The 12,105-nt window shown below is 39.9% G+C and overlaps 1 pseudogene; it reads right to left on the reverse strand.

The window, feature by feature from the left end:
* Positions 1-2,222: 2,222 nt before the first annotated feature.
* Positions 2,223-12,105, reverse strand: part of LOC102757221 — a 41,274-nt pseudogene continuing 31,391 nt past the window's right edge.

The raw sequence follows: 12,105 nt of genomic DNA on the forward strand, positions 1-12,105 counted from the left end.
ACAACCCTAGATAGTATAGCCTACTACACACCTAAGCTATATAGTATTAGCCTCTTTTTTAAAAAAATTAATCTTTATTGTTGAGATTATTACAGTTGTCCCTCTTTTTTCCTCCCATAGCTCCCCTCCACCCAGTTCCCACCCTACCCCAGAACCTCACCACCCTATTGTGTGTCCATAGGTAATGCATACATGCATATAAGATCTTTGTCTAATCTCTTCCCCCATCCCCCACAACCCCTTCCCTCTGAGAATTGTCAGTTTGTTCTATTTCCATGCCCCTCATTCTATTCCATTCACTAGTTTATTCTGTTCATCAGATTTTTAATTCATTTGATTTTTAGAGTCACTTGTTGATAGATATGTATTTGTTGTCACTTTGTTGTTCATAATTTTTTATCTTTACCTTTTTCTTCTTCCTCTTCTTAAAGAATACCCTTCAGCATTTCATATAATACTGGTTTGGTGGTGATGAACTCCTTTAGCTTTTTCTTTTCTGTGAAGTTCTTTATCTGACCTTCAATTCTAAATGATAACTTTGCTGGGTAGAGTAATCTTGGTTGTAGATTCTTGCTATTCATCACATTGAATATTTCTTGCCACTCCCTTTTGGCTTACGTAGTTTCTGTTGAGAAATCAGCTGGCAGTCATATGGGTACTCCCTTGTAGGTAACTGACTGTCCTTCTTTTGCTGCTTTTAAGACTCTCTCTTTGTCTTTTGCTTTTGATTGGGTGTTTTTTGCTTCCTCGTATTTCAAATCATTGATTTGATTCTCGGGACCCTCTAATCTACTGTTGAATCCCTGTATATTATTCTTTATTTTAGTCAGTGTATGCTTAATTTCTGACTGGTCCTTTCCCTTTTTTTATTTGGCATTCTCCCTAAGATCCTTGAAAGTCTCACTAAGTTTGTCGGAGGTTTCTAGAAGATTTTTGAGTTCAAAACCTGATAACCATGGTTTTGCTTTCTTCCATTTCTTTCATTTGTGACATGTTTCTTTGTCTCTGCATTTTGGCTGCTTCCCTGTGTTTGTTTTCATGTATTGGGTAGCTGCTAAGTCTCCTTGAGTTGATAGAGTGGCCCTGTGTAGTAAGTGTCCTATAGGGCCCAGTGGCTCAGCCTCCCAATCTCCTGAGGTAGACACTCTTGGTGCACCCCTCTGTGGGCTGTGTGCACAGTCTTATTGTAGTTGAGCCTTGATTGCTGTTGGGAGGAATTGACCTCCAGGCCAATTGGTTGTGGGGACCAGCTGGGACTACAGTGGGAGAGCTGCTGTGCAGGAGACACCCTTATGGGCAGGACTTGCTTCAGTGGGACTTTGGTGCTCACTGAGTCTGCCCCTTGAGTGTGTCACTTGTGGATCTGAAGAACTGTAATCTGATGTTGTCTCACACTGACCACTGGGCACACTGGCTCTTGGGTCTCTAGGGGTGTACAAAGTCAGTCACTGCCTGGGGCCACCCAGCAGGAGCTATAGAGAGATTCTTCCTCTTTGTATCAGGTTTGGAAGTGCCCAGATGAGGCCCAGCTATGAAGCAAGGCAGGCTGGTGCTGGTGCCAGTTTTGGGGCCTTTTATTGAAAGGCTTGGGGCTCCGTGACCTAGCTGCATCTTGTTTTGACAGATTTTTAGCCTGAGAAAGGACTAGACCATTCATGTGCCAAAGCTGCTGCGCACAGCTTGCCTGGGGTTATAAATTGGATGGGGCGGGGCCTCGGGGAATCAGCAGCCGGAGGAAACAAATGGCTGCCAGTCAGCCCTGCACAGGGGAGGTCCCAGCAAGGGAACAATGACCGCTGCGAGCACCTCCGCCTGGAAGAAAGCCGTTCCCGATGCCAGACAGTCCAGTTTCTCCCCGTGTGTGTCTGGGTCCCCCAGAGCCTCACCCGCCTGGAGCTCAGAGGAAGCGGGAGCTTATAAATTCAGTTCGTGGTGCCGGCCTTTTAAGAGGAGCAGCTGGGTCTCTAGCAGCCGTGAGTTTCTCAGCCCCAGTCCGCCCTGGTGTTTACTGCCCGTAGGGACTTCTTCCCAGCTCTGGGGCCCTGGGCTGGGGGTCTGGCGTGGAGCTGGGATTCCTCGCTCCTCCAGCGGCCTCCGCAGAGGTCATCTCCCTCCCCGTTAAAAGAGCGGCACACAGGGTGCCGGCCAGCCCGTTCGCGCCCCGCACCTCCTGCCGGCTCAGTGTGCTTTCTTCTTCACCTCTTTGGTTGTCGGACTTCCACTCAGCCAGCTTTCCCGCGGTTCTGGCTGATAGTTGTTCTGTCTTTTAGTTGTAATTTTGATGTGGTGGTGGGAGGCGGCAGGTACGGGCGGTTACCTGAGCCGCCATCTTGGTTCTCTCCGATAGTGGCCTCTTGCTCCTTGACCACCACCCTGTACAGCAAGCGTGTCAAACTCACGGCCCACAGTGAATATTTTTGCGGCCCAGCCAATATAACGGTATGAAGAAACGTTTTAATAAAAAATTTCCTAACTTAATTTTTACAATATCCTGTTATACATAATTATTAATAACGAACTACTAATATGTAAATTATCCCCTCGGGAGTTCTACCGAGAGTTCGATCACTCGCTATGATGTGCGCTGACCACCAGGGGGTGGCACGGAATGAAGGAAGGCCCCGGCCGGCAGCCCGAATGCCCCAACAGGCCCTGATCACAGGCCAGGCCTATGGACCCTACCCGTGCACAAATTTCGTGCACCAAGCCTCTAGCTATGCATAAACTAAAACTTCGTTTATTTGGCCCGTGTTAGCCTTTGAGTTTGACATGCCTGCTGTACAGAATGTCACTGCACTGAGTACTATAGGCAATTGTAACACAATGGTATTTGTGTATCTAAACAGATCTAAACAACACGAGATTAAATCATGTACGAGAGAGTGATGCAATCAAGAGCTGTGGTAAATGAGCTATACGAGGCTGCTGCTGGTGTAACACAACTACTGTTTTACAGCAAACATTTTTTTATAAGTAGAAATAATACACTCTAAAATAATGATAAAACTATACTGTGGTAAATTAAATCCATGTGGTCATTTATTATGATTATCAAGTATTATGCACTTTATATAATAATTGTATGTGCTGTACTTTTAGACAACTGGCTACATAGTAGGTTTGTTTACACCATCATCGCCACAAAAACAGAATTCATTGGGCTGCGATGTCAACAGAAGGCTACGCTGTCACTAGGCCATAGGAATTTTTCAGCTCCACTGTAATCTAATGGAACCACCACTGTATGTGCAGCCTGTCATTGCCAGAAATGTCACTATGCATTGCATGACTACACTCGCTTGTAAAGTAAGCATTTTCAATGGACCCATTTCTTGACTTCTTTGAGCAGAATTCCCGAAGAACTCTGAGGGGAGCTGCGGAGGGACTACAGAAGGCCCTACCTGTAGCAGGCGATTCCATGTGAGTTGTTTTTTCCTCCCAGCAAGCTGCTTTCATGAGGGAAGTGGGGTTATATTTCTTTATTAATGTCAATTTTAAATAACATTTAGATTTTCACATGATTAGGCAAATGCTACCAATATAACCCCACATTTTGATTTCCTTATAACTATTTTTTTTAAATCTATGTTTTTTCCAAATATCTTACAAGCCAGAGCTGTTTAATGTAAGTAGGCAATTTGCCCTCCTCCCTTGAACAGCTCTTCATTTGAGGCTTAGCTGGGAGATGTCAAAGTAACCAGCAATTTAAAAAATTTGCATTAGATTTTTTAAAATCCCACCTTTCTCATAGAAAGTCCACACAGAGTAATGAGCTTTTTTTGGGGTTCTCTCTCACTTTCCACCCCCCTGTTTGCTAATTAAAAATCTTGTTAGAACCAATATATTTTCCTCTAATTTTGAAAAAAAATTAAAAAATTTATAGCAATTATAATCCCACAATGATTATTATTGTCATCATGATTACAAAATGTGAAACACTAGAACAGCAGGAGGCAGGGCTCTGTCTGGTGCAGCAGTTAGAGTTCTGGAATCGAATAAACAGTTTTGGGTCCAGGCTCTGTGAGGTAAGGATTAGAACATTTCAGTGACGGGATAGATAGCAAAGCCTGAAAAGGTGATTTTACCTACATCACACTGCAACTAAGCAGTCTGGTAACTGCGTGTCAAAGTGTCCTTTCCCTTGCAGAAAAGAACTCTATAACTTCACAGACATCAACTTCAAATTGTGTTCTCACTATGCAGAGCGTGATTCAGGGTTATGTCTAGGCCAGAGCCTGGCTGCACTGGCTGCTAGCCCCTGGGAGCCATTGCATCCTCTAGGAAAAAAAATCACTGACCTTTAGATCATGCCTATGTCGAAGGACACCTTTAAAAGTTGGCTTTGTGTGTATTTAGAAAGGACCCAGAAAGATACTCTTACAAAAATTTTCAGTACGTCTGTATTCGCCTAACCTTTATAAAAACTAGTTATTTTCCTTATTTTATGGCGAAAAAAGGAAAAGAAATTAATGTGAAACAAAAAGAAAGCTCTAAACGTTGAGACTTTATAACAGCACTAGTTTATTACATGGCCACGTAGTTCTGCATAAAGTGGGAGCTATGTTAATAAAAATACTACACATTGCTAACTCCTATTTCTTCCATAACATTTTTAATGAAAAAGCTACACATGCTTATTTCAATTTTTAAAAATGGGACAGGAGAATATAAATTCATTGAAATAAAATTCTCTTGAGCTATTTCTTCTTTTAGAAATTCCTGTATCCTCTGTGAGCAGGTTGTGATGTATCTTTCTGAACTTTTCATCTATTCATTTGTCTGCTCACACACGGATAGGTATGTGAGATTTACAAATGGAAAGGTTGTGGATCACTGTCAACACTTGACATGATAGCAGTTTAAGCAATTATCCATCCGTACACCATGAGTCCATCATCAAGTACACTGACACCAGGATAAATCTGCAAATTCCAAAAAATAAGTACAATACTAGAGTTATCTTATCCAAACTTAAACTGAGGGCAGTAAATGAATAGATTCTGACTTAGTGACGCATTCTAACAACAGTTTCTACAGGTGGCTATTCAGGAGGAAGCCCAGTGCATTGTGTCCCTTGATTATGCAAAGGTCTCCAGCCATTTTCTTAAAAGGAAGTAGGAATGTGTGCTAATTCCATATCACAAAGAGAAGAACTAAAAGGTTAAACTACCTCTGTATCATGTTTCCCTATTTGTAAGCACAGTGCCATATGTAAAATGCCACTTGTGCCCGTTAGGTTGGATCAAATGAAAATGTTTATCATCATTACGTGTAAGCTTTAATATCTCTACTATTTGTTCATTGTTCTCATTGCTGTTCACACAAAATCCCCAAGTTCAACCAGGCTAGCCTCCCCATCTTCCCTCTTTCCCCAGGCAGCCACATCTGCACTGAGCACATCTGGCCTCTAGTGCCCTGACAGGACCTGGAAGTGTCTGTCTCAGGACACCAGTGTCCCAGCTTTTCACTGAGGAATTGATGCTTCTTTGGCTGACCCCATATCTTCTCTATTAAAGAACATTTGGAAGCGGGCTTTACAGTGTGTAACTTGCCTGCTTGGCAATTTTGTTTCTTTCTTAGCCAAGAAGAAACAAGGGGCTCATCAAACTAAATTTGAACCTTCAGCTCCACTTGAAAAATCATGGTGGTTGGTGTAAGAATCAGCAAAGTCTTTGAAGTTCTCTGGCATGAGAGGCAAATTATAATTAGGTTCTTAACTGCAATGTGCCTTTCCTTTTGACTTGTTTGGTATCCTGGGCACAGAGCTCCACAACCAGCATCATGGGTATTTTTGTATTAAAATTGTACATTAGGTTTCATCTTTCTCTCATTAGGTATGGCTCATCTTTTATTTGAAAAATGAGCCCCCTTTTGCCCCCCCCCCAAATACAAATCTAATCTTGAGTCATATAAATTCAAGTTGCAAAAAAATCAAGTGCTTATCAGGGAGAAAAAGCATTTTATTACCCTCAGATTGTGTTTTTATATCTAGTAGAACACCAGCAATGGAGATCTTGTGATTAAATATGATAGAAGTTCACTAAAAACCTAAATCTTCTTTAATTATCATCAGTTCATAGAAATGGATATTCAGTTAATCATCATGTATTTATTGAGTGCCTCTGCATTGAAAGGTTGTAAAGTACTGCTGCTGGACTCTATAGTGATGGCTACAGTGCTTCCAGAAACCTGGAAGGGAGTGACATTCTTATTGCATTAGATGCGGGTGGAGTTGTAGTGGATCACTCCTTGATGAGAGTCAGCCAACCGCCTCCCCACATCTCAGCCCCACTCCTGCCCTTGGCCATTGGCCTCACATACTAAGACACTGATTTCCTGTTACACTCACAGAAAAATAGAATGATGAGGTGCTCATGAACTTTTAAGTTGAAAAATTCATCACCATATTGAAATTCATGCAGTGCAACATAGTGAGTGATCGATGACTACAATAAGTGATTAGTGTTCTTTACTTCTGTGAGGTTACGAAAAGCTGTAAGTTAAATAAGAGCATGTGTGGAAAGAAATGCCCCTTCCTGTAATTGTCTTGCGGTCTTTTGATACCTTTCTGCCCTTTACTAGGCCCTGGTTGAGTTGGCCCAGGCTAACTTATCCGTGTGAATTTTCTTCCCGGGTACAATCCTCTATACAAAGATAAGCAACATTTTCATGGAAAGGGCCAGATAGTTTAGATTTTGTGAATGTATTAGATTCTGAGGCTGACATAATAAAATACCACAAAACAATTTCTTTCTGTTGGTGGTTTAAAACAACAGAAATTTATTCTCTCGCCGTTTTGGAGGCTCTGAGGGAGAAATTGTTTCATGCCTCTTTTGAGCCTGGTGCTTGCTGGTAATTCTTGCTGTGCCTTGGCCAGTAGATACTTCACTCTAATTTCAGCCTTTGTCTCCACATGAATTCCTTCCTTCTGTGTATCTGTGTGATCTCTCCTTTTCGTACAAGGACACCAGCCATTGAATTTAGGGCCTACCTTGATGTAGTATAACATTATCTTAACTGCACCTACCAAGATCCTATTTCCAAACAAGGTCACATTCTGAGGTTCTGGGTGGATATGAATTTTGGGAAGATACTACTCAACACACTACAGAGGACCATATGGCCACTCTGTTGCAATTAAACTCTGTTGTAGCGCAAAAGCAGCCACAGACATTACATAAATGAGCGAGTGGGCTGTGTTCCAATAAAATTTTATTTATGGACACTGGCATTTGAATTATATATAATTTTACATGTCATGAATTATTGTTCTTCTTTTGATTTTTATTCAACAATTTAAAAGACTAGTGTTACTTTGTGGGCCATACAAAAACAGGCGGGTGGTGGGGGACAGCCAGATTTGACCCATGAGCCGTAGTCTGCCAACGTCTGATATATAGTGTTGATGGGCAGAGGTAACTACAGGGAACTTTTTCTTCCTCCTGCTCATAAAAAAAGAGCCAGATTCTGAGAAAACCTGTTTATGATTTGCATCAAGTTGTTAGATAGCTTCATGTTTCAGCAGAGAGGAAGCCAGACTGATCAGCAACGATGCCTGTTTGGCAGCATCATTCTTGGTGTGCTTGCCAAAATGTTGGTGAGGATTTTGCTGTCAAGATTAAGAGGTGATGCAGGCTTAAATGAAGAACATGACCTGGAGTCCTTACGTTGAAGGATTAGAACATTTCCCTCAGGGGCTCATAGTATTCCCTGCGCCAAATGTTTCAGTATACTTTTGAGGTGATTTTAAATTAAAGGCATTTTGTGACTCAATAGGACATGGGGTTCTGGTAAGATACTTTCAATCCCTAGATACTCTTTCAAAGCCAGAAATTAAATAATACTCTGCACATCTGAACAAAGTTTATCTTCTAATGCTAAGAGTTGCTAAGTCATCCAGGGGCAAAATAAATCTAAACTCTCTGGCTTGTTATGCATATTGTTTCTAATAAAATGTATGTAATATACATTTTTGAGGTTATTGTTAAGGATTGTGATTATATAATTGTTTCTTTCTAATTACAAAAATCATGGTCTTTGTAGAAAATTAAAACAATGCCAAAATGAATAACATAAAGGTGAAAGTTTCTCATGATCTCAATTCCCAGAGATAATTTCTGAGGAGATTTGGAATTTATTTAAAAAACAAATTCCTACCGCATGTCATTGCAAGAGCAAATGAAAAAGTACGCTGAACAGATATTTTACATATTTGAAAGACATTTTGGGACAAAGTTCATGAACATAAAGAGCAAAGTATGATGAGATATAAATACCTAACATGCATTAAACTCATGCTATACTGGAAACAGGATATGAAAAAGTCATATTTTCTGATCTTAAGGGATATATCTTTTGTTTTGTTTTTGTCTTTGTTTCCAATAAGCACAGAAAGACCCAGTATTAATAACAACTTACATATGTATATAGTAAAATCCTGTTATTCAGAAACTTAGGATGTCTTGGGTTTGGCAATGGATATTTTCTATGATACAGAGACTCATTAGATATTCTACCTTCTTTGGTGACATCAACATTTTAATGGGGTTTTTCCATTCATGACACGTATTAGTTCGTGTTTACCTGGCTGGGATTTGAGAAAAATCTTGTGAGCGCCCTATGATTTAGGGAAGAGTTGATGGGTCAGGTTCTCAGGTGGATTTCAGTAATGACTGGTGTGCTTTGTGCACGTAGCAGCCCAGAACAGAACGGCTGAATTATCACCACACTGAGATGACAGAAATCTTATGTACAGAAGTGGATAGATAATCCTCCACTTATACACAAAAGTGGATAGATAATCTTAACACTCACGATATGCCTGCAAGACGCCAGCATGCTTTATTACTAGTGTTCTAGGGGTAGTATGGGTGTTGGAGCCAGACAGATTTGGCCATGAATCCTAACTTTATTCTCACTATTGATGGGGCCTTAGGTTACTAAAACTGAGTTTTTACCTGCAAAATGGGAAGAAATTATACCCACTTCGTAGGAGTGTTGTAAAGGTTAGTGGTAATTGTGTGTAAAGCACTGAGTCAGTGTCTCACATTTAGAAGAAGTTCAAAAATGGTATCTTTTTTATTGCTACTATTTGAGAGTTCTTTAGATGACCCAATGCAAGCTTCTTGTTTAACAGAAGAAAAAATTGGATTCAGATGCCTTATTGTTCTTACATTACTAAGGTAATTGGCGGAAGGATAATTTTGACACTCTGATCCTTACTCCAGTCTTTTTTCTATCATTCTCTCATTTATTTACTCATCCATTCTTTATTCATCATTTATTATGTAGCCATTCAGTTCCAGGTATTTTGCTGAACCTGGAGAATAAAATACAGACTATCTTGAGAAGTTTACAGTCCAATGGAAAACAAATGCATAAACATATAAATTATTGTTCAGTTTCTTAGATGCTGTAATGAAATTATTTTATATATACTTATAAAAATGGTTGAGCTAGTGGTTTAGCTCAGCTTTGTGGAACCATTAAGGCTTTATAGAGGCATCATATGTGAGTCTAGCCTTGAAGTATGCACTGAAGATTGCAAGGCAGATATGTGTGTGTGTCTGTGTGTGTATGATTGGAAGGGGGATGGTGCTGAGAGGTGGTATTTAGATCAGAGAAACAGCCTGAGCAAAAGTTCTGAAGGTGTTAAAGAGTGTGGCATATTCATGGCAGCTTGGATAGTTAAATGTGGTTTGGGTAGTGGAAAGAGGTGAGACCAGAGGATGCCACACAAAAGAGTTAGTAAGATAGCACTTCTTTTTCTGAAATGTTGCCATGTGTTGTGTGGTGGCTGGAGTACTGATGGGCATTAGTGTGCATATGGAGATAAATTAGTTCTTGTGAACTGATTTTAGAAAACTACCTATCATTTATAGCATTGTTTTGGTATAAAATATGGTCCAACTTCAAAATAACAGGACCAAAATAAACATTTGGGACCAAATTCTATAAAAAAACTCTACATAATGGTTGACTTACACATAGTAGGCACTGAATAAATACTGGTTAAATATTTTTATATAGTGGTCTCAGTTATTCTAGAGTTACTTTATATATAAAATGATAATTTATCCAATTCCATAGAGTGCAATAAAAGTTTACTGACCTGTATTACAATTATACATCTCTGGTCATTAATTCACCATTACAATCTGATTAATGTTGTTTGGCTCATTTCCCTGGGACTTAGTTCATATAAGTTTGATTTTGATGGTTGCTAATTGGGCAAGGAAAATAGTCTACTGTCATAACTCTGTGTCTTTATTTAATTACGCTGTACGTTCAAGTCTAGTTGAAATTATATCTCTAGTGCTAAGTATTTTACTATCTTTATGTATACCTTATTTGAATAAATACTCCCTGTTTTTAAATTATCTCATCCTTGGAAAACAATATCTGTTTTCAGGCTATTACTTTAGGCCTGATATGCTAACATAACCATATTTTCACATTCCTTCATATTTTGTTGATTAGGTGATTTGAGATTTTTCTTCTTAGTTTTTCACGGAGTTATCATAGGGGCATGTTTGTTACATTAAATTGACTCAGAAAATCTTATAACTCTGGTAACTTTCTGAATACGATCTTATTGTACAAAGTCTAGGTTTGGTTTTGTTGGAAAAGATTTCTTATTTCTATTCTCTTATGGTATCAGTTAGAACCACCCACATTCAGAAACAAGGAAATTGTGACAGGCTGGAGGGGCTGCTTAGAAGTTGGCCATGTTCGGGGCGTGGGCAAGGAAGGTGGAGAAAGGTGTCATTTTGAGAGTTTAGTTGAAGAGAAATGGCAATTAAATGGGCCTCTGATAAAATTTCTGCCATTAGCTTTTAAAAACTTAACCGAACTGCTCTTTACTTCCTGGTTCATCTTTAGGGACTCTAAGTCTTACAGGATTTGCTTTATTCCTTGGTTCCATTAGTCAAGTAACTTTTTCAGATAAAATGATAACTGCACACAAAGACTGTGTTTTGAAGACTTAGAGGTCCTCTGAGCATAGAAGTGCCTATTCCCTAAACAAGTCACTGAAGAGATGTTTCTGGAAATTTCTGTAGTGATGGGCAACCATTTTAGGCCAAGGCATCCGTGAGCTTATTCTACATAACAAACCACTCTAAAATGTACTGACTTCAGGAAATAACATTTATTGTTTCTCATGTCGCTGTGGGCTGGCTTGATTGAGGCTGGTTGGTTGAGGATGGCCATACCCACTCCCTTGTCTGGGGCCTCATGGGGTGACTTGGATGATCTAGGTGTCTGGAGACTTTCTCCATGCGGCATCATCCAGTAGGCTTGTCTGGGCTTATTCACAATGTCCAGGGGGAAAAGAGGGTGTGTCCCAATGTGCAAGCCTTTTTCAAGTCTCTGCTTGTGTCATATTTTCTAATATTGTATTGGCCAAAGCAAATCATATAGCAAAGCCCAGATTTAAGGGTGAAAATATAAACTCTACCTCCTGATGGAAGGAGCAGCAAGGGGCTGGTAGCTGGAGCTTAGAGAAATCTGTGGTCATTTTGAAACCGATCCCAGTGACTGTAGAAATTTTTCTTTGTGTTCAGTTAAAGGTTATAGCAGTGAGCTATGGCTAGTTATGGCTTCAAAAAAATCACCTACTTACATAAAGTATCTACTACATGCTAAGTTTTTTTTTAAGAAAACCTATCAATTTACAAGATTGAATATAAGAAGGGAAATACGAAAGTCCACTAGCATTGCTTCACATTTTACAAAACATGTTCACATAAACTGCTTAAAAAATTTTTTTTTAAATAATTTTTTTTTGAGAGAGGAAAGGAGGGGAAGAGAGAGTGAAATATCAGTGTGAGAGGGAAACATGGATTCGCTGCCTCCTGCACACCCTCTACTGGGGATCAAGCCTGCAATCCAGGCATGTGGCCTGACCAGGAATTGAACTGGCAACGATACCCAACCAACTGAGCCACACTGGCCAGGGCTAGATTGCTTTTTAAAAAAATCTTTAAAGCCTCTTTGTGAGATAGGAATTAGATCATCATCCTCATTTCATGGATGAGTAAACTGGCGCGTTAAGAATCTTACTTGAAATCACTTACCTAATTCTTTTCATTGTAAAATGTGTAC

Source organism: Myotis davidii, unplaced genomic scaffold, assembly GCF_000327345.1.
Source record: "Myotis davidii unplaced genomic scaffold, ASM32734v1 scaffold196, whole genome shotgun sequence".
NCBI classification, from domain to species: Eukaryota; Metazoa; Chordata; class Mammalia; order Chiroptera; family Vespertilionidae; genus Myotis; species Myotis davidii.